The following is a 21,479-nucleotide window of genomic DNA, read 5'->3' on the forward strand; positions in this document are numbered from 1 at the left end:
TGTTTTCTTAATACTGTGGAATAAGCTAATTGTAAATGAAATGTTGAGGTCATTATTAGGACCAAATACAGTATGTGCTTATGCAAATTTTTTGAATTAAGTATGCCATTAATTATTACAGCTTTTAGTTTCACAAAGCACATAAAAAGGAAATGTTTATATAAATCAAAGTCCAAATCACTAAACCACTTTGAATTTTTACTGTCAACCTAAATAACAGAAAGAGAGTAAAACAAAGAAAAGTTTATTTCAGAACAGAGCATTGCAATAGGAATATGCATGACATAGTAAACTATGCCATACATATTTAGGGAGGTAAAGGAAGACAAAGGTTTCAAAGGAAAAACAAGGGTTATATAATAGTTTTGAAATAAATATCCTTAGCTACAAAGATCGATAACAAGGGTGACACTAGTTGGAGGTTGAACAGGCAGATGCTGGGCAGATGTCCTTGCAGAAGTATTATTTTGTGTAAGGTGGTGATGGCCTTTGTGTAAGGATATGGTTTTTGTAGTCTCTTTCATTATCAGGCATATGAGTGTGAGAACACTCTTCACAGCCTTCCCTGGCTCTGTACACAGCTTCCCTGGGTTTCCTTAACATTAGTAACTCCATTTTGATTCTGAAGACTTTCACTACCACATGTCTAAAGTTGCTGGGAGAAAAAACGGAGAAAAGAAATGGAGAAAGGGGATGACAAAGGATAGAAAATCTGAGCCCAGACTAAAGGGTTTGTGAAATGACTTGAATGACCTAAACTCCCTAATTTTATGAAAGAAGGGAAATAAAGACTAGAGAAACTTGTTGACTTGCACAAAGCAGCAAATGAGTAAAAATGTGGGGCTTAATCCACTGACTCTGGCAGTGCAGCTTTTGAGAATCTCTTTAAAACACGGCATCAGGGCCAGATCACATCAAAAGAATCAAGTACCACCACAATGAAGGAAACAAAAACGAAAATCAGGTTCCCCACTATGTCCCCTTTAAAATGATTGTTAATGCTGTTGTTGCCATTAATCAAACTTCAATAGACCTGCCATTCAATTTGTAGTCAGCTGTCAGCTGCTGGGCAAACACTGGGATTCAGGGACATCATTCCAGCCTCTTTCTAGATCGGGCTGACACTTACCACCATACAGCTTATACTACTGATGGAACTGCAAAACAGTTGGTGACTTTCTGTAAGTCTCTACCTTTTTCTTGTTTTCAGAACACAATTATCAGAGCACTACTATTTGTATCCTTCCTATGGCAATGATGGCATTTCTCTTCTTAAAATTTTGGTGTCTCATACTGATATTTGGGCTTTGGGAAGACGGTTTTTTTGAGACAAGGTCCCACTCTATCACCTGGGCTGGAGTGCAGTGGCATGATCTAAGCTCATGGCAACCTCTGCCTCCCGGGCTCAAGTGGTTCTTGTGCTTCAGCCTCCTGGGTAGCTGGGATTACAGGTGCGCACAACCATGCCTGGCTAATTTTTGTATTTTTAGTAGAGATGGGATTTCACCATGTGGGCCAGGCTAGTCTCGAACTCCTGGCCTCTAGTGATCCACCCACCTTGGCCTCCCAAAGTGCTGGAATTACAGGCATGTGCTACCACGCGCCCAGTCCTGATATTTGTTTTTTACATATTTACTTCATGTTCTTTGAAGGCAGGCACTCGCCAAGGCTCAACATTTATTTTCTACTCCCTTTCTCCACAAAATTTGTTGTTTCTGTTATTATGGACCAGCAAATAGAAGCTTCTTCAAAGCTATTTCACAAACTTCTAGCCTACACCATTAGGATACTTTTTTTTTTTTTTTTTGAGAGACAGAGTCTAGCTCTGTCACCTAGGCTGGAGTCAGTGGTGAGATCTTCACTCACTGCAACCTTCTCGGTTCAAGTGATTCTCGTGCCTCAGCCTCCTGAGTAGCAGGGATAACAGGCAGGTGCTACCATACCTGGCTGATTTTTGTATTTTGAGTAGACACAGGGTTTCACCATGTTGGCCAGACTGGTCTCAAACTCCTGACCTCAATCCACCTGCCTTGGCCTCCCAAAGTGCTAGGATTACAGGCATGAGCCACTGTGCCCAGCCTGTGACTACTTCTTTAAGATTAGTTATATAGAACATGAAAAACTACACTTACTGAAGTATGATGCAGAAAGGTCTAGCTGAATTTTCACTAACTGAGGTTCTTAATATGGGGGTCCATAGAGAATTCAGGGATCTGTGAATATGGATGGGAACCTTTTCACTAAACTCCATACAAAAATTAACAATTCCTTCGATCAAGAATATAAGTAACAAACCACAGTAGTATTAGAAAACCTATGAATTTGTCATTAAGAGAAACCATGGGTATTTTCATATTACAATTTTTGCATACAACATCTACTTAAAATTATGATATGCAGTATATTTACTCCTAATGCTTGTTCTCTAACATGAGAAACACACATATTAATGTAAGAAGCACACATATTACTATTTGTTAATGGCTTTTCAATGTAATGTTTCCTTCTTAATCCTATGTAGTTTACTTCATACAATCATGAATCATTATTAGAATCATTATTCTGAGGCAGGATTCATAGGCTTCATAAGATTGTCAAAGAGGTCCTTGGCACAAAAAATACTCATTAAGAACCTCTGATCTGTAAAATACAGAGTAAGCAAGGTGATAACAATTCTGAAGGACTGTCATAGTAGTAACTGTTGTACCAGCTCTAACAAAATGATGGGCTGGATTTTTGTTTTTGTTTTTATTGTTTTTGTTTTCTGACACAGAGTCTCACTCTGTTGCCCAGGCTGTGGGCCAGGCTGGTCTCTTAACTCCTGACCTCAGGTAGGTAATCCATCCACCTTGGTCTCCCAAAGTGCTGGGATTACGGGCTTGAGCCACCATGCCCATCCTTGTTTTTGTTTTTTGAGACAGGGTCTGGCTCTGTTGCCCAGGTTACAGTGCAGTGATGCAATCATGGCTCACTGCAACCTGGACACCCCAGGCTCAGGTGAGCCACCATGACTGGCCTGATGAGCTAGTTTTGAAAAAATATACTCTGTTTATAACTAAGAAGAACATGGAAAGGGATTTTAAGCCAGTCATTTTCACTTAAGAACACAAACTCTGTCTGTAAAAAAAAATTACGTTTTGAATACTTAATAACTTGTTATAATTAAAACAATTGCAGAATTACAAATGTTTAAGTACTCAAGACCCTTTAACAGCAACTACCTTTTATGGTAACGATTCTTTGCTTCTTAAAAAATTTTTTTTAAAAAAGGACCAAAACTAATAATAGATATAATTCTTAAGATTATGTGTAAAGTGTCTTCCCTTCTGTTTTCAATGAAAAAAAAAATATATGTACATACATATACTTTAAACTATTAAAATTATGGCTTAGAACTTTCTTGATCAACTATACTGGTGATAGCTAAAATGACTTAATTCAAAGGAAAACACATACCTCTCCTACTGAAAGAAAGCTGTTAAAAAAAAGTTCTAATTAATTTACATTTTCCCCACCAGGTCCTACTCTAAGTCAAAAACTAACCAATCGATATTTCCTAACAACATTTTTAGTACCTCAATATTTCCCTTAAATTATATGTAGTTAATATAAGCTTTTATTGAAATCATACATTTGAATAATCATTTCCCCCAAAGACATATTTACCTTCAGCCAGTGCTGGTGATTCTGTCCTTGTCCTTCTATCTGTTTAAAGAAAGAAAAAAAGGAAGACAGTCTAAAATATTATTATATTTTAAAACAAGTTTTTATTACAGTTAACTTTGAAGTTCACAAATGCCATCATGCACATGCACATTTTATACATACACACATATATTTATTTACTTCCTTGGATTAACTCAACCACCACTTATGGAGGACCTATTTAGAGTAAGGCATCATATTAAGCCCTGAAAACAACAATAGGTTAAGACAACCCAGTTGTCACTGTCAACATACTCAGAGAGTACAAAGTGTACAAAGACAAGTACACAAATCTCATCACAGCTTATGAAGCAAAGGGTAAGAAAAGGAAAGTTAGTAATTCCTCTTTAGTCTTAGAGCAGGGGCCTACAACTATCAAAAGAGGCATATTTATATATTCTTATCACAGTTTAAGTTCATTCAGTTTCAATGTATTAATAATCAGGTTTACTCAAGGTACTAAAATCCTTATTCCATGACAATAACCTATTATTTGCCAGCGACACATCTGGCAAAATTCAAGTGAACCACAAAGCCCTCTCTAGGATTGGTTTTATTACTTCATTCATTCATTCATTCATTCATTCATTCATTCATTCATTTCTGTAGAGAGAGGGTCTCGCTATTTTGTCCAGGATGATCTCCAATTCCTGGTGCTCAAGTGAGTTTCCTGCTTTGGCCTCCCAAAGTGCTGGAATTACAGGCATGAGCCACCATGCCAGGCTTGGTTTTACTATTTCAAACACACAATTTTAGGTAAAATGGAATCTTCAGAATGAGTATAACTGTGCAAATAAGGTTATAAGAAGCAAATAAAGACATTAACCCCTTGGAGAAGAAGGTATGGATCACTCTTATCAGGAAAAAGCCTCATGTTTTCACTCTAGCTGAGGTACCTCCTCCTGACTGTACTATCTGTGGTTCACTTTCTGCTCTGGGGCTTTGCAATAGATGTTTACAGGAATTCTTCAGTTATCCAGAGACATAAACAAACCTGAAAATTTGAAGGTGTTAACACCATGGGCAACCCTTGACCAATGAGAGATGGGATCTAGCAAATATATACCACCTTCTTCCCAGCAAAAGGCATATCTTTATTGCTTTCTCAGAGGGCTTCCTCAGGATCAAGCCCCAGGTGCTCACAAAAGTGAGCAGCTCAATAACGCACCCTTGGATTGGCGTTCCCTCTTTCCTAGTTCACTTGTTCCAGTCCTTCAACTTCTGTTTCTTGCTAACAGGTATGCAAATGTTACCTGTAAGAAAGCACCAGTCTCAGTTTCTGCTTTGTGGGTGAAACTAGGTCAATACACTTGATTTCCATGATACCATAATCCCTTTTCATCCTACCTCACTGGACGTTCCTTCTTAATTAAGACTACACTTTCTTGCACACCCCATATTCCACCCAAACTCTCACTACCTAAAATCCTTGTGCCTACTATTTCCTACTAACTCAAGGCGGAAGATTCTGTTGCCTGAGCATTATCAGATCTACTATTACTTCATATTCAAGAAACTAGAAGAGAGGTTGCAAAAATGTATATGGAGTTGGCTGGCTGGGGCCATCTTAGGTAAGTGTTAACCAGGCAAACAAACAGGTGTGTTTATCTAAATGGTGCCACTGTTGTCAACATGCCATGCTAAAAATACAGGTGATCCAGAGCTCAATATCCATGTGAAACAGGTTTTAGACATGAGCAACTAATGAAATAAGTCAGACACACTCAATAGGCCAAATGAAACCGTCTAAGGGCTATACGTGGAATAGCTATCAGTTTGAGACTTCTGCTGTAGAACTTCACGTTGTCTACAATTTATTATTTTATTTAATTAATTATTTATTCTGAGACGGAGTCCCGCTCTGTCACCCAGGCTGGAGTGCAGTGGCGCGATCTCAGCTCACTGTAAGCTCCGCCTCCCGGGTTCACACCATTCTCCTGTCTCAGCCTCCAAAGTGGCTGGGAGTACAGGCGCCCACCACCATTCCTGGCTAATTTTTTGTATTTGTAGTAGAGACGGGGTTTCACCGTGTTAGCCAGGATGGTCTCGATCTCCTGATATCGTGATCTGCCCGCCTCGGCTCCCAAAGTGCTGGGATTACAATTTTTCACTTTTCTCTATGAGTTAGTTCACAAACAGGAGTCACGTTCAAAGCCTAACCACTCTAGTTTTCCTCAAAAGCTTGCCTTGGATCAGTATTACCAGAAGTGAAATGAACAAACACTTTTTTGCTTTTTCTGCCAAAGATAAAACTTCCTTCCCTAAGGCCCACTGCAGGCACCCAGAAATAAACAAAACAAGTGGCTTGACTGACCACTTTTATAAACAATAGCAGAAAAAACAGGGCTACTTTGCATAAAACCATGAGGGAAAATTCAATTATTAATTCAATTAATAATTATTAATCTACTAAAATAAAATTTTAATTAATAAATCAAGACACAATAAAACACTTGTAACTGTATTCATCCTTAGAAATCAAGTATCAGGTCATAAGTAGTAAATATGAACTAATATTTAAATTGGACAATCCAGGCACCTAAAATCTACAAACCTAGAGATTCTTCAAGTTAAGTGCTAAAATTTACTTGCCTCCAGCAAGACATGAGTTATGACTTCAGACCATTCTGTCAACCATGTCTATAGCTTTGTAGTATTTCATATGATGGTACATAAATCTCACTGCTGGCCTTGTGCAGTGGCTCATGCCTATAAGCCCAGCACTTTGGGAGGCCAAGGTGGGTGGATCACCTAAGGTCAGGAGTTTGAGACCGGCCTGGTCAACATGGCAAAGCTCTGTGTCTACTAAAAATACAAAAATCAACTAGGCATGGTGGTGCATGCCTGTAATCTCAGCTACTCGGGAAGCTGAGGCACAAGAATTGCCTGAACCTGGGAGGCAGAGACTGCAGTGAGCTGAAATCACGCCATTACACTCCAGCCTGGGTGACAGAATGAGACTCTGTTCAAAAAATAAATAAATAACTAAATGGTGTTGAAATAACTCCACAGAAAACTAAGACAGACCCTTCTCAAACTATACATTACACATGAATTCGAGTTTAATTTCTCAAAACTAAATCTCAGAAAATAGAACAAAGAATCTTACTTATCTTTGAAGGAATAACATGCTAAAATATAAAGCACTATAAGAAATTTAAAATGGAAAGATCAATCATGTAAAAATTAAAGATAAAGGATAACAAAATGTCTTAAAATAGTTCATGGGAGTGTATATAAATCACATGAAGACAACAGAAAAAAATAACTTGATAATTTGTAACAGGGAGGCAAAACAATAAATTATGAAAAAAATGTATACTCCCTAATAATAAAAAGCAAATATAGTAAAATGGTTTAGAGAACTGGTTCTGAAATGAGATAGACTTGGGTTGTATTTCTAATTATTTAAATTAAGTTATTTGAGCATGCTTTATTTGTAAAATGCAGATTTCCACTTATTTAAATTAGGTTATCGATGCATCCTTTTCCTTTGTAAAAGAGCAAAAATGAACTCAAAGTGTGTAGATTAATGGAACTGCTAGTTTTGCTGAACATGGTCATTACCTTTTGTATTTAATATTAAAATTACAATAATGTGTATCTCTCTACTGGCACTAAATCTCAAGTACAGTACTCTTAAGAAAACCATGTCTAACACGCATCAGAACTCAAACGCCTGAGGCTTCCTCTATGTCATCCTACACCATGCTTACTATCACAAAATAGTTTGATCAGAAGAAAGTACAATGGTTCATTAAGAGCCTCCCACCTTGATATACCTAGAACTACATTTTCTATATAAAAACAAATATCAAGGCATATATGATACATATAAATCTTGATATTGTGCAAATATTAATACTAAACATTAATACAATATCAATAAATTCTTTTTTTTAAAGATTTTTAAAAAACATTTCTAAATAAAATAGAGATGGGGTCTTGCTATGTTGACCAGGTTGGTCTCGAACTCCTGGCCTCAAACAATCCTCCCGTCTCAGCCTCCCAAAGTGCTGGGATCACAAGCATGAGCCTGGACCATGCCTGGCCAAGAAATTCTTAATCTCTGTTGTAAATCCATGCTCCAGAAGATCTGAAATACCAACATTTCTCATTATCTCTAAACCTTTTTTTAAAATTACCTCCAGGGAAAAGTAAATTGCCAGTAATGGTTGCCTAGGTAATGCCAGGTTTTCAGAACATGACTTGATTTTTGTAGTCTAAAAATTTCTTACAACCTTAATTTTCCCCTTTATTATAAGGGTAAAACATATTCACTATGCAAAATACATAAAGTGGAAAGAAACAAGCACCACTACCTATAATCTCACAACCAAAGCTTTAACAATTTATTCTAATTTCTTTTATGTATATTTTTATATGATTTAACACCATTTCTTTGTATTTGTACTGCTTTTAATCATTGATATCATGAGCAATATTTTCACATGATTAAAAACTCTGCCAAAATGCCACTTTTAGTCTTTACATACCAACTCATCATATGGTTATACCACATTTTTTCAAGCATTTTCTCACTGTTGGATATTCAGGTTTTTCTAACCTTTTGCTCTTATAAACAATGCTATGCCCAAGACTTCCATAAGCACATAAAGACTTTGTGAGATTAGAAAAAGTTATCCCAGTCTAATATAAAAATGTTTATGAACTATTACTTTATTACACAACCTCAACAACTACACAATATAGCTCTGCCTGGGTTGGGGTTTAAGAACCCCAGCAAGCAAACACCCTGGCTGTGCACACACATGTCCCTGCACGCAAGGGTCACACTCTTGCCTACTGACAAACATAATCCCTGAATATTAAGGCACAAAAACATATCTAAGCCAGTGCCAGGCACCCTTGCCCCAAATTTCTCAAATGAGACTACCAGATCAGTTTCTGTCAGACTGGAGTGGTGGGCAAGTAAGCGAAAGGAATCACCTCAGGGGATGCCTGGAGTCTGGAGCTCAGTCTGGACAAGACCATGCTGTAACCACTTGCACGGACAGAGCGTCCTCACAGGAGCTCTCCAGAGTCCTGGCATGCCATAAGTGCCAGTATGGGTTTATGTACCAGGCAACTTGCTGTAACCTTGAACTCCTGGCTCCAAGATGTGGCCAGAAGGCCCAGAATCGCTTCATTCACCAGACAATCTTCTCAAATGTGACATGTCTATCTCATGCCTGATATACCCACAGGTGTGGCACCTCTTGTGCAGAGGGCCATGTGAACACCTTGAATAATTATCTTAGCTATGAACATAAATCTTTGTTGAAATAACTTAAAAATGTTTAGGATACATCAAGGTCTCTATACCTAGTGCCAAATTGCTGTCCAAAGATACATTCTAATTAACATTACCATCAGAATGATGCACTGGCCAACTTCCCAGCATCCTTGACAAGTGGTGTCTTTTTTTTTTTTTTTTTTAAGAGACAGGGGCCAGGTGCAGTGGCTCATGCCTGTAATTCCAACACTTCAGGAGGCTGAGGTGGGAGGATCACTTGAGACCAGGAGTTTGAGAACAGACGAGACAACACAGCAAGACCCATATACATAAAAACAATAAAATGAACAGCCAGGTCTAGTAACATACTACATGTGTGGCTGAGACAGGAGGATGGCTTAAGTCCAAGAGTTCAAGGCCACAGTGAGCTATGAGTGCCACTGCACTCCAACATGGGCGACAAAGCAAGAACCTAATTCTAAAAACAAACAAAAGAAACAGGGTCTCGCTCTGTCGCCCAGGCTGGAATGCAGTTGTATAACCATAGCTCACTGTAACTTTGAACTCCTGGCCTCAAGGTGTTCTCCCTACTTGGTCTCCAAAAGCACTGGAATTATAGGCATGAGCCACGTTGCCCGGCCTCTCTCCCATTGTTTTTTTAACTACTGAGGCCAACTATTTTTTTCTCCACAATTGTGTAACTTAGTCCTTCCCATTTTCTATCAAGGCCTTATGTATTTTCAAGGAAGTAACTATCAAATCTGAATTTCCTTGATCAGAAATTCAATATAAATGCATAAAGCGAGGCATAGTCTTTTAAAATTGTCCCTTTCTACTCGGCTGCCTTTCTCTAAGTACTTCCTATGTTTTAGACACTGTACTGCATGATATATTTCACTGAAGTCTGTCAATCTAATAGGTCAAAATTAAACCCTTTTCATTGATGAGCAATCAGAGGCTTTAAAAGTAGTTTGTCCAAGGTCATGACTAAAGGGTAAGGAATTAGGAAAAGAAGGGGAAGGGACAGAAATGAGGAAGGGAACAAAGGGAGAAAATTACTTTTCAGGAAACAATCTTGTTCAATATTTATTACAATATTCCTTTCTGTAAATATGATTTCTTGTAAAACAAATACTACTTTCCCACTAACTTCTTTTATTGTAAAATTTAAAATGATTCTTTAAAAAAATAACCCACAGCCAGGCGTGGTGGCTCACACCTGTAATCCCAGCACTTTGCGAGGCCGAGGTGGGTGAATCACGGGGTCAGGGGTTCAAAATCAGCCTGACCAATATGGTGAAACTCTGTCCTTACTAAAAATACAAAATTAGCCAGCTCTGGTTGTGTGCAAAAAAACAAACAAAAACAAAAACAAAAACCAACAAACAAAACCTACAACAGCATAATTGAAAAACCTGAGACAAGGGCTAAATTAAAAGGCCAAGAGCTAGAGTAAGAGGCTCACCAGGCTTTGAGGACATTATATAGAACCTTCTTACTTCTGGATCTCCTGGTTACTGTCAACATCTTGCCCGGATTATTGACCATCTACAATGGAACTTTTCTGATACTTCACCTCAGCTAAGTTTTGGAACATACAGCCATGGAAAGACTGTAAAATGCATTTTTGATGGCAGGTGCTTTAATCGTGCTAACCTAAAGATTCCACAGGTTTAAGATATGTTATGTGAAAACAAGTTAGTGAGGTTCTATAAGGTCAAACTCTGTAAAATTAAATGCTAGTTAAAAGGAAAGATAGAGTTTTTGGTGTTCATTTAATCTACCCCATATGTTCAAAACCCCTTATAAAATTTACACATATAATTTTAAAGGAATGTTAAATACAAGCAGAGGTAATAAGGAAAATAAAGCTTTACGGGGTGTGTGTGTGTGTGTGTGTGTGTGTGTGTGTGTGTGTATACACGGTCCAAATTTATCCCGGGGTCAATTTTATAAAAGATCAAATACATAGTTGAATTTATACATCCTGCTAAACATATATATATATATGCTCCAGAATTATCTGAAGTTGCAAATTGCACTAGCACTGAAATGACCATTCCTTCCAGCTTCTCACCTTGTTTCACCACTCTCTCCACCCCTAGTCCTATGCTGAAATGATCTGAAATGGCAAAATTTTTTTTAAAAAAATTATGACCAAGTTTGGCTTATCTGAGAAGTGCAAGATTGGTTCAGAATACCTACTGTTTTCACCACACTAACAGATTAAAAGAAAAAAAGCCATATAATTACCTCAAAAGATGCAGAGATGCACTCTGAGGTTGGGGAAAGGGGAGGACTGGGAACAGAGAAGGTGCATTTGAATGAAAACAAAGACGGGTTTTTCAAAATTTGCCTTTATTTTTATTTTAGAGACAGAGTCTTATTAGGTTGCCCAGGCTGGGCCTTTCTTTTCTTGTAAGTCATTTTTTTCAAACAATTCTATATGATAATCAACAGGATGAACTAATGAAGGCATATTAAAGAGTGGTTCAGGTAAAATGATTCAGTGAATTCCTCATCTGTGTGTCATGTTTATGGTGACAGAAAACAAGAATGTTCTCTACTGCTGTTAAAGAAACTGATACATTTAAAAACAAAGCACAAAAGTGAATCCTACAATGCAATACCTTGACTTTCAGGAATCTGCTCCGCTTTCAAAATCATGACTGTATAAGCAGAAGCTCTTGAGATAAACCTTGTCTTTCCCCACAGTGTTGTAATTACAGTAAAAGTTTTTCCATAATAATCAGAACTAGAAGTTGTTCAATTAATTGCAATTCTTGAAACATTTAAAATACATACACGTGCATTCATTAGCTAATCCTTTTAAAGAAAACCAAAGCACATTCTTCAGTGACAAGCAATTGCTAGAGTATTTTCCAGCCACCACGATCCAATGCTTGTGTAGAAATTACTAGAGGAAAAAAAGAATTTTTTTTTAATTTTTAAAAGCTTACAAAATGCAAATTCCAATTCTTCACAGACTATGTGTTAACAGTCAGTTTATGAACCAGTGCTGGTTTGCAAAGTGTTTCTTTTAAGTAGCACTAGTATAAATAAAGCACAGGTTCTGGAGCCAAACTGTGAGGCTCACCCTTGGACAAGTTTCTCTCTCTCTAGTGGGGATAATAGTAATACCTACCACCTAATTGGGTTATTATGAGGATTAAATAGGAATATGTCTAGCACTTAAAACTGTCCCTGGCAGATAAGGACTCTATAAAAAAGTTGATATTATTATTACTATTGTATAGGCCATAACCATGGATACACTTTTTCTAAAATGTCTAGTTTTTGTCTTTTTTAAATGTAATGAGAAATGAAGATACTGAAAATACAGAATTCTTTATAGTTTTATACTTTTCTCCAATTTTTTATATCCTGATCCATGACCAATCATATCACTTCTTTTAAAGTCAGTCACTGGTCACTGCACATCTGTTATTCACTAAATGCACATTCTGAAGAGCATGTAGCTGTGTTACTTCCTGTCCCCCAGTGACAAACCCATGAGATACTTTTTTTTTAAAATGGGTAACTGAAGGAGAGGATTTGCCAACGAAGATGAAAGTGAAGCAAAGAAACAAAAGTGATAATGCTGGAAATAAAATTCTAATGAAATATTAATGGAGTTACAAAAGAAAGAGTTGACTGTGAGAATGTTGACACTGCTGCCAACAGAGAGACTAAACATGCAGCCAGAGGAACTTTCTGAAGGTAAACTGATCAATATAAAAGAAGAGAGTAGTTATGGTGAAAAGGATGACAATGTCTCAGAGGAAGTCATGCCAGCAAGAAACCTTCATATTAAAGGAATTCTTACATATACTTCTTGATATTCACGGTGTAATGGATAAAATGTTTGAAGCTGATCCAAACTTACAAGTATTATTAACTTGTCCAAGGCCTAGAAATGATGCTCACTCCACACTATATAACAGGGAAGAAGAAACGAGGCACAGTTCCAATCACTCTTGAAAAAATTTTTACAAAGAAATAAAACACTTTAATTCTCAAGGTTTAAATTAAACTGTACTAAGTAAATACTAGTTTTACTATTTTATCCATTTCCCTATACATTTTGCAACAATGAGAGTATGTTTTGACGAAAATTTCTAAAAATCATGGAACAACATAATTTCTAAGATTGCTTTACAAAATTTAAGCCTGCACAAGTATTTTTACATTCCACAGCACAAAATGAGAACTGCCTGTATAAAGAACTTTTACAACCTAAGAAGGAAAGCAAATGAATTTAAAGACAGGCAAAAGATTTCAACAGATAATTCACCAAAGTTAAATGGATTGCAAATAAGCACTTGAAAAGATGCTCAACACCATCAGGCACTAGAGAAATACAAACTGAAAACACACCAGATGGCTAAAAAAAATACTGTAAATGACCATACCAAGTGCTGGTGAGAATACAGTGCAAATGAATTCCTACACACTTGTGCAAAGCCACTTTAAAAAGTTAAATATACACCTTTCATATAACAGTCATTCCATCAAGGTATTTATCCAAGAAAAATGAAACCATTATGCTCATACAAAGAATCATACACTAATGTTCATAGCAACTTTACTTGTAGTCTCAAACTGCAAGCATTCCAAATGCTCATTAGCAAATGAATGGACAGACTGTGGTATTTCCATACGCTGGAATACTACTCAGCAATAAAAGAAACAAGTTACTGACACAGCCAATATTAAGTATAAATCTCAAAATCACTATGCTGAGTTGAAGAAGCCAGATATGAAAGAACATATATTGTATGAGTCCTCATATATAAGATTTTAGGAGTCAAGTCTGAGCAACAGTGAGCCCTGTTTCTAAAAAAATTAATAAAACAGTAAGATTCTAGGAAATACAAATTAATATTATAAAGACAGAAAAGGCATAGGTGGTTGACTGGGGTCTAGGGGCAGGTAGGGTGGACAGATTTGAAGGAGTCAGGGAAAAACTTTGAAGGTGATTATGTTCATTATCTTGATTGTGGTGATGATTTCATGGGTGATTAACTATGTTGAAGCTCAACAAACTGTATGCTTCATAAAACTTTTAAAAATGGTCCATGGACGATCTGCATCTGCCAAAAAAGTGGATTCTCGGGCTTGCCACAACCCACTAAATTTTGTGGGTCAAGCCTGAGAAACTGCATTTTCCAAGATCCACGTTACTCTAATGTATGTATTTACTCTGTAATCTAGAGGATCTAATGCCTAGAGTCTCCAGAAGAATGATCTCACTCATCTTCTACGAAAACACACTTAGAACTTTAGTGCATCAAAATTTCCTATAAGAACCCTAATTTAATTAGCACTTAACAACTTATTAGTATGAAGCCCATAATTTCAGACCTTTAGAACTTAAGACATCCTATTACATTCGTATTTATATTTTAACTTTGAAATCTGGTATACAGGTGATCTCTGAAATAGTTCAATAAAAGAAAAGCCCATAGAGGCAAAAGTTTTAAAGCTAAAAATAAGCTTTATGATTTCAATTTAAAATCATATCCTATCCCAAATTCCATTTCACAAATGGGAAAGCTGAGACCCAGAAAGGTTAAATTTGGACAGAGTCAGTAATAAAATGCAAATCTTCTACTTTCTTCTGAAATGAAATTCTATCCAACTTTCTTCTAAAAGGGCTTCTATTCCTTTGCTTTCAATTTCTCCTAAATTCGTACTTATTCTTCGTCATTTCCGTAGCTCAGGTTTTTATGCTCTCACTCCTAACTACTGCAATAATCTCCTAAATGGTTAACCTACTTCTGTAGTTCTCTCTCCACTTTATTTCTATCACACAAATACCTGAGTACCTAATATTAGTCAAGCACTGTGAGACACTAATTTTATCTCATCACTGCTCTATTGAAGAAAAAAAAAAACTTCTAATAGCTCCTAATACTTTTCAGGATACAGTCTCAAACTGGCACACTTAGGAATGAATACCCATTCTGATTTCAGGCTACTCCTAATAAACATGCTATTAGAGCAGAGCCCCCTAACAGCCTATGCCCATTCCAGTCCTGAAATCTGTTTCCTCCTCCTAAAAAGGCATTCCTTTCTTCCTCCCAAAAAGGTTCTTATCCTTAAAAGGCCAATTTAAAGCTATTCCTGCTTTCAACAGGCTCTTCCCGAGGACTCCAGCCCACATCAATCCCTATAATTCTAAAGCATTTTCATCCAATAGTACACTGCTACTCATTGGTTGCAGATGTTAGTTGTATAACTGAGGGAAGATAAAATTTGTTTCTCAAGTCTTCTGTACCCTACTTAATACGCAGTACTTAAGTATGTTACAACAAAGAGAAACAGCATAGCATATATAGGTAGAAAAGTTTTAGTCTAGAGGCTTTGAAACCAGTCAAATACCAGTTTGAATCCTAGTTCTGACAATTACCGTAACTCAGGATCAAACAGCTAGTAAGCATCAGTTTCCTCATTTGTCAAATGGAGTTAACAGACCTTACAGCACTGTTGCAAGCATTAAATAAGATTCAATGAGAATGCACGTTTAGTGCTTAGGAAAAATCACAAACATTCACTTACTTGTGGCCATCATTAGCAACACAGATTAAATATCCACCATGTGGCAGATATTGTACAAGGTTCTAGAAATACCAAAATTTAAGATTTAAGCACTGATATGAAAAAAGTTTATGTATTAATACATACCGATACCATTCATCCATCTAAGTTAGAAAACACCAGTCATTATTCTTACCTATACTTAGGACCTGAAAAATCGACCATTCTATTTCCTGAAGATCTCTACGCACACAACCACTGAACTAGCAGTTCAAGCCAGGACTCCTACTATAGCCTATTTGGGTCTCACTGCTCCAACTCTAACCTTTTCTAATTCATTCTCCATAATGTTATTAGACTAATCCTTCTAATGCAGAAACCTGATCACATATCTACACATCATCCTTCCCATTAGTCTATATCTGTAACTGTAATGGCATAGGACACAGAGATCTCAGGCTGACTCAATTCTTTAAAAAAAATTTCCAAGATTTCACTTAAATATCTTGGCCAGGCGCAGTGGCTCACGCCTGTAACCCCAGCACTTTGGGAGGCAGAGGCGGGTGGATCATGAGGTCAGAAGTTTGAGAACAGCCTGACCAACATGGTGAAACCCTGTCTCCACTAAAAATACAAAAATTAGCCAGGTGTGGTGGCGCATGCCTGTAATCCCAGCTAGGTCAGGAGGCTGAGGCAGGGGAATTGCTTAAACCTGGGAGGCGGAGGTTGCAGTGAGCTGAGATCGCACCACTGCACTCCAGCCTGGGTGACAGAGTGAGACTCCATCTCAAAAAAGCAAAAAAGTCTTTTTAATGTATTGTTAAAGCAGCTTTTTAAGAAATTTAATTATTTCTTTAAATACTTCAGCTCTAGTTCTATTAGAAAATCCACCCTACTACTGCAGTGATCTATAACAAAAAAATTGGAAAAAAGAAAATCTACCTCGTATTACTTCATTTTCACGTGTTACGAGTGACCACTGGCCAGTACGTACTATCAATAATGGCTGCCCACCACAATCATCCATGGACCACCACCACCCTGTTTTTAACTAGTTTTTAACTATGCATGCCACAGAGCTACCACAACAGATTCTTATTCACCAAGTCTACGGCATGCCATGGTATTTGTTTTTTTAAGAAGCCACACAATGTTTCTAATATATAGCCAGGATTGCCCAATCCCAGATTAAGAAACTTTACATAAAAAAGTGACCAACCCCAGATATGATGATACTGCTGTGTCTATCTAAAGCAAGGGTCTGCAAACCACCCACAGATCATGCCTAATCCCATGGCTTTTTGTTCTACCTGCACACTAAGAATGCTTTTTACATTTTCTAAGGGTTGAAAAAAGAAAACAACAATCTTTATCCTGAAAGCAGTTAATGACTTCCTGTGGAAATAATACTTGCATATATAAAAAGTAACAAATTCATAATAATTCTGTCAACAACGAAGTGTTGTTACAGACTACAATTACAATAGAAATTTAGAGAACACAACAGTATGAAAGGTATATTCCACATGTGAGTTAAAAATCTTCTCAACAGGCCCCACAGCACATCATATCACTCATCAAAACGCTGGACCCCTTCCCATGACTCAAAGTGGCTATCACAGCCTGTTCATTGCTATTATACTCCGCTCTGCACTAAGCACAATGCCTGACACATCACAGTCTCCAAAGCATAGATGCTGAATGAGTGAATAAACAAACAAGATAAATGATGTAAGTACATTAGAATAAATGCAACTCATCTAAAGTTAAGGTTCCAAAAGGCTGTCATTCTCCTAAAATGATTTGTTTGGGGAAAAGAGAGACAAGGAGAGGTCAATGTATCACTAGCAGAAAACTGATAACATTTCTCCTATTAAAAATTAAATAAAGAGACTTCAAATGAAATGCTCTAAGGTGTGTCCACCATGGTTTTACAGACACAGTTTTTAAATTATTTTATTTTTTTAAGACATGGGTTTTTGCCATGTTGGCCAAGCTTGTCTTGAACTCCTGGCCTCTAGTGATTGGCTTCGGCCTTCCAAAATGCTGGGATTATGGGTGTGAGCCACCATGCTCACCCAGCCTACAGATAGATACAGTTTTTCTGGACTGATAAAACTCAGTTGCAACAATAGGCATAGATGACCACTTTGGAGATATACTATATATCTGATATGTGGTAATATATATTACTGCATGTCTTGGTTAGCAATAAAACAATGGATTTTAAGACTATGAAAAATACTTCGTCACACGTTTAAAATGTCCTCAAAACTCAACAAAGATCAGTTACAGACTCCCAATAGGACAGACATTCTATGTATGGCAAAGTACAAAATGTTGTGTAAAAACAAGACCTGTCCTCATAAAGCTCATATTCTATAAGATGACATGTAAACAAATTACTACAATACAGTACAATTAAATAAAACGCTATGCTAGAGTTCTGTGGTTAAATTGCTATGGGAAAACAGATGAAGGAGTAATTTAATTATGTCTAGAGAAGAATGTCAGAGAAAGCTAGAGAAGTGAGATATCTGGGTGCCTTATATACTTAAAAAAAAAAGCACCAGTACTAACAACTTCCAAAGACATTTTTATATGCTTCAAATTAAGTCAAATAACTTAATTTTAGGATTTACGTTAGCATTTACAATAAACTGGAAAAGGAAAATCTCCTATAAGAAGCATTTTAATTACTACCTATGATTGTTAACAATGGGGTAACATAATACTACTAAAATCCTTAAGAAAAAGGCTTTATTAAACTGAGACTAAGGCAACTCCAAGAATTCAGAAGAACACCAGATAAGATTTTTTAGTCCTAATAAATACAAAACCGCACTGATTTCTTCAATAATTTCTATCCCATTTGCTATCTATGTAAGAATCTTAATCTGTTTGCCCTTCTGTTATTTCTACTTATTGGATAGTGTATATAATTCCAAATTTGGACTATCAAGTCTGAACTTACAAACCAAATCAGGGGAAAACACTTAAAAAAAAAAAATGTACTATTCTAAAAATTACTCTTTCATGGTCAGACTATATATTTATGTAGTAAACCTTTTATCTTTAACACACGTTAAGTCCAGCCTGTTAAATGTCCTATGAAGTGGTTCTTTCTTGTCTATCTTCTCCTCTTTTAAAAACGACATTACCATGTCTTATGAGCTTTTCTCCCAAGCGCTCATTAGTAGCAACATGGAATCTAATGGGTTCAACAGACAAGACATCAATACACTCAACTATAAATATATCATATCAGATAGGCTCATTTCTCAAAAGAGCTCATAATTCTCCAGTAGAACTCTATTTTTGCTAACATTGAGAAGTTTCACAGAGATAATTAAGTAGAAAACATTCAGTATTTTCAGATTTTGACTTTATTTCCTAGACTTAAACTTCTTAAATGATTTTCAACATAGTCACCCACAAACAGAATGAGTGCCATAACTGTACTTCAACTGCTATGTGACAGACTTCCGTATCATCAGTAATTTTTACCTAGGTATTTCAGACTGGAAAAGATAAACGAAATACAATTTTAAGATAAATTCTGAAACCATTAACTCATAACATCCTGGATGTTTTACTTTCTGCTACCCTACTCATTCGTTAATTTAACACCTTACAAAAACCTGTACATTTTAGAAATTTCCCCTTTCCCCTTTCATTTGATTTCCACCAAATGTAGGAGCACTTATATATTCTAGATTTTATTGTTTAGTTTAGTATTTGTAGTATCTAGGAATTTATTTCATCTACAGAGATAGATTTCTTATAACAAGAGACAATTTTTAGTCATTTGGGAAGTAGACCTTGCTTCCTTGAATTAACAGAAAAAATATTAAAGTGCAAGAATAGGAAGAAAATTGTAAGTACTAAAACTACAAAAATGGAGAAAAATGTTGATCTATGCTAAATGATGTATGAGAAAGTACTGATCACTGAAGTGAACAGATCAATATTTATTTTAGCCATCTTTCAGTCTCCTTCCTAATGTACCTTTTACTCAGACATGAGTCTTATCTATTTTAAAACAAGTTAAATTGTATATAGCCATCATTTGTCACCTTCGCAGTCCATATTGGAGAAGGACTGTTAACGCTTTTCAGAATTTGAGATTCATAATAATTTACTTATCTTTCCTCTACACTATTAAAAACTGAAACTAAAACAGGAAGGTTTTCTTCTTCCCTAACTTCTTGATAATAACTAACAGCTATTATTCAGATATACATTAACAGCCATTATTTGAGTGTCCTCTCCTATGTTAGGCTATTCAGTGATAAGTTTTGGGCAACCAGATATTCACATGGTTTGAAAGTATCACCAAACCGAGACCTTTTACAAGGTCTCACTCTCTCGCCTAGACTGGAGTGCAGTGGCACGATCACAGTTCACAGCAGCCTTAATCTCCCAGGATCACACCACCACTCTTGGCTAATTTTTGTATTTTTTTTGTAGAGACAAGGTTTCAGTATGTTGCCCAGGCTGGTTGACACCATCTTAATTGAGGGATAAAATTTAGTATCACCAAAAACGTGACAGACATTACATGCCTGAAGATGTAAGGCAATGGGATGTATTCATCATTACCCTATGTAATAAAGCTTGTCGGGTATATATAACCTGATTCTATTTATCAGGAAACAAGGCAGACAAATTTTGACTACGAAATACTTTCTATCAGACAGCTTGCCTGGATGAAAATGAGCAGGTGTGAAGATTAAAAAAAAGAAGAGGGAGTTCAGTTTTGGACATGTTAAATTTGAGAGGCTTATGAGCCACCAATCTGAAGATGTTGAGAAGGCAATGACAGATACAGAAGTACAGAGTTCAGGGAAGAGGTTAGATCACAAATACTTTATCTACACCCCAGGACTTCGTATCCAAAGACCAAGGACACTTGAAATGGTTCACAGTGGCAACAGTAAGAGACCAGTGGCCACAGTGCACTAACCACACTGTTATGGTAACATAGTCTGGGCAGTATTTTCTTGCTGCTCAGCTGCCTCTGGTTATTGCTGATTTTGTGAACCTGGATTCCCACTCTCTCCATCAATTCTGTAACCTACCTGTCATCATCCCAATTAATTCTTTTCATATCCAAATTACCTAGTCAGGTTCTGCTATTTGCAACTGAGGACTCGTTAATGAATTATAAAGAATATTCTGGTCTCAAATAGAAAACTAACTGTAATTCCCTTCCCAATTTAAAGCCATTCCTACAAACAAGCAGAATTTATGTTACAAATATAACTCTGAAGTATAAATACAGATAATAAAGATATTCAAAAATTAAAGATTGTATAGATCAGTTTTTTGAGATATTTAAGAGGTCCAGGGTAATTAAAAAGAAAACTTTAAGTTTCAAAACACAAAATTTGAACATTAATATAAAAGTAGAATATCCAGAAAAGATGATAAAACACCAAGATCATTTAAAAAATATCAAATAAAGGCTGGTCACGGTGGCTCACACCTGTAATCTCAGCAGTTTGGGAGGTCGAGGCGAGTGGATCACGAGGTCAGGAGATCAAGACCATCTTCACTAACATGGTGAAACCCTGTCTCTACTAAAAATAAAAAAATAAAAAAAAAATTAGCCGGGCGTGGTGGCGGGCGCCTGTAGTCCCAGCTACTCCGGAGGCTGAGGCAGGAGAATGGTGTGAACCCCGGAGGCGGAGCTTGCAGTGAGCCAAGATGGTTCCACTGCACTCCAGCCTGGGCGACAGAGCGAAACTCCGTCTCAAAATAACATAACATAACATAACATAACATAACATAACATAAATAACATAAATAACATAAAATAACAAAATAACATAACATAAAACATAACATAAAATAACATAAAATAAAAAATAAAATAACATAACATAAAATAACATAAAATAACATAACAAAATAACATAAAATAAAATAACATAAAATAACATAACAAAATAAAATAACATAAAATAACATAAGATAACATAAAATAAAATAAAAC

At 36.5% G+C, this 21,479-nt stretch overlaps 1 protein-coding gene across 24 annotated transcripts in view; it reads right to left on the reverse strand.

Moving 5' to 3' along the window:
- The window catches only part of FAM49B (family with sequence similarity 49 member B), a 172,462-nt gene that overhangs the window by 57,447 nt on the left and 93,536 nt on the right, over window positions 1–21,479 (reverse strand). For 11 of the 24 annotated variants that reach the window (XM_021942621.1, XM_021942622.1, XM_017962310.1 and 8 more), the window contains one exon: window positions 3,667–3,705. The exons of 2 other annotated variants lie outside the window; for them this stretch is intronic. The gene's annotated coding sequence lies outside the window, so the exon portion shown is untranslated. Of the gene's footprint in view, window positions 1–3,666; window positions 3,706–4,873; window positions 4,959–11,746; window positions 11,833–21,479 lie in introns of those variants that run through there. 11 more of the 24 variants (XM_031669739.1, XM_017962311.2, XM_017962301.2 and 8 more) reach the window with 2 other exon arrangements.

The sequence above is a fragment of the Papio anubis genome, chromosome 8 (genome assembly GCF_008728515.1).
Source record: "Papio anubis isolate 15944 chromosome 8, Panubis1.0, whole genome shotgun sequence".
Lineage (NCBI taxonomy): Eukaryota > Metazoa > Chordata > Mammalia > Primates > Cercopithecidae > Papio > Papio anubis.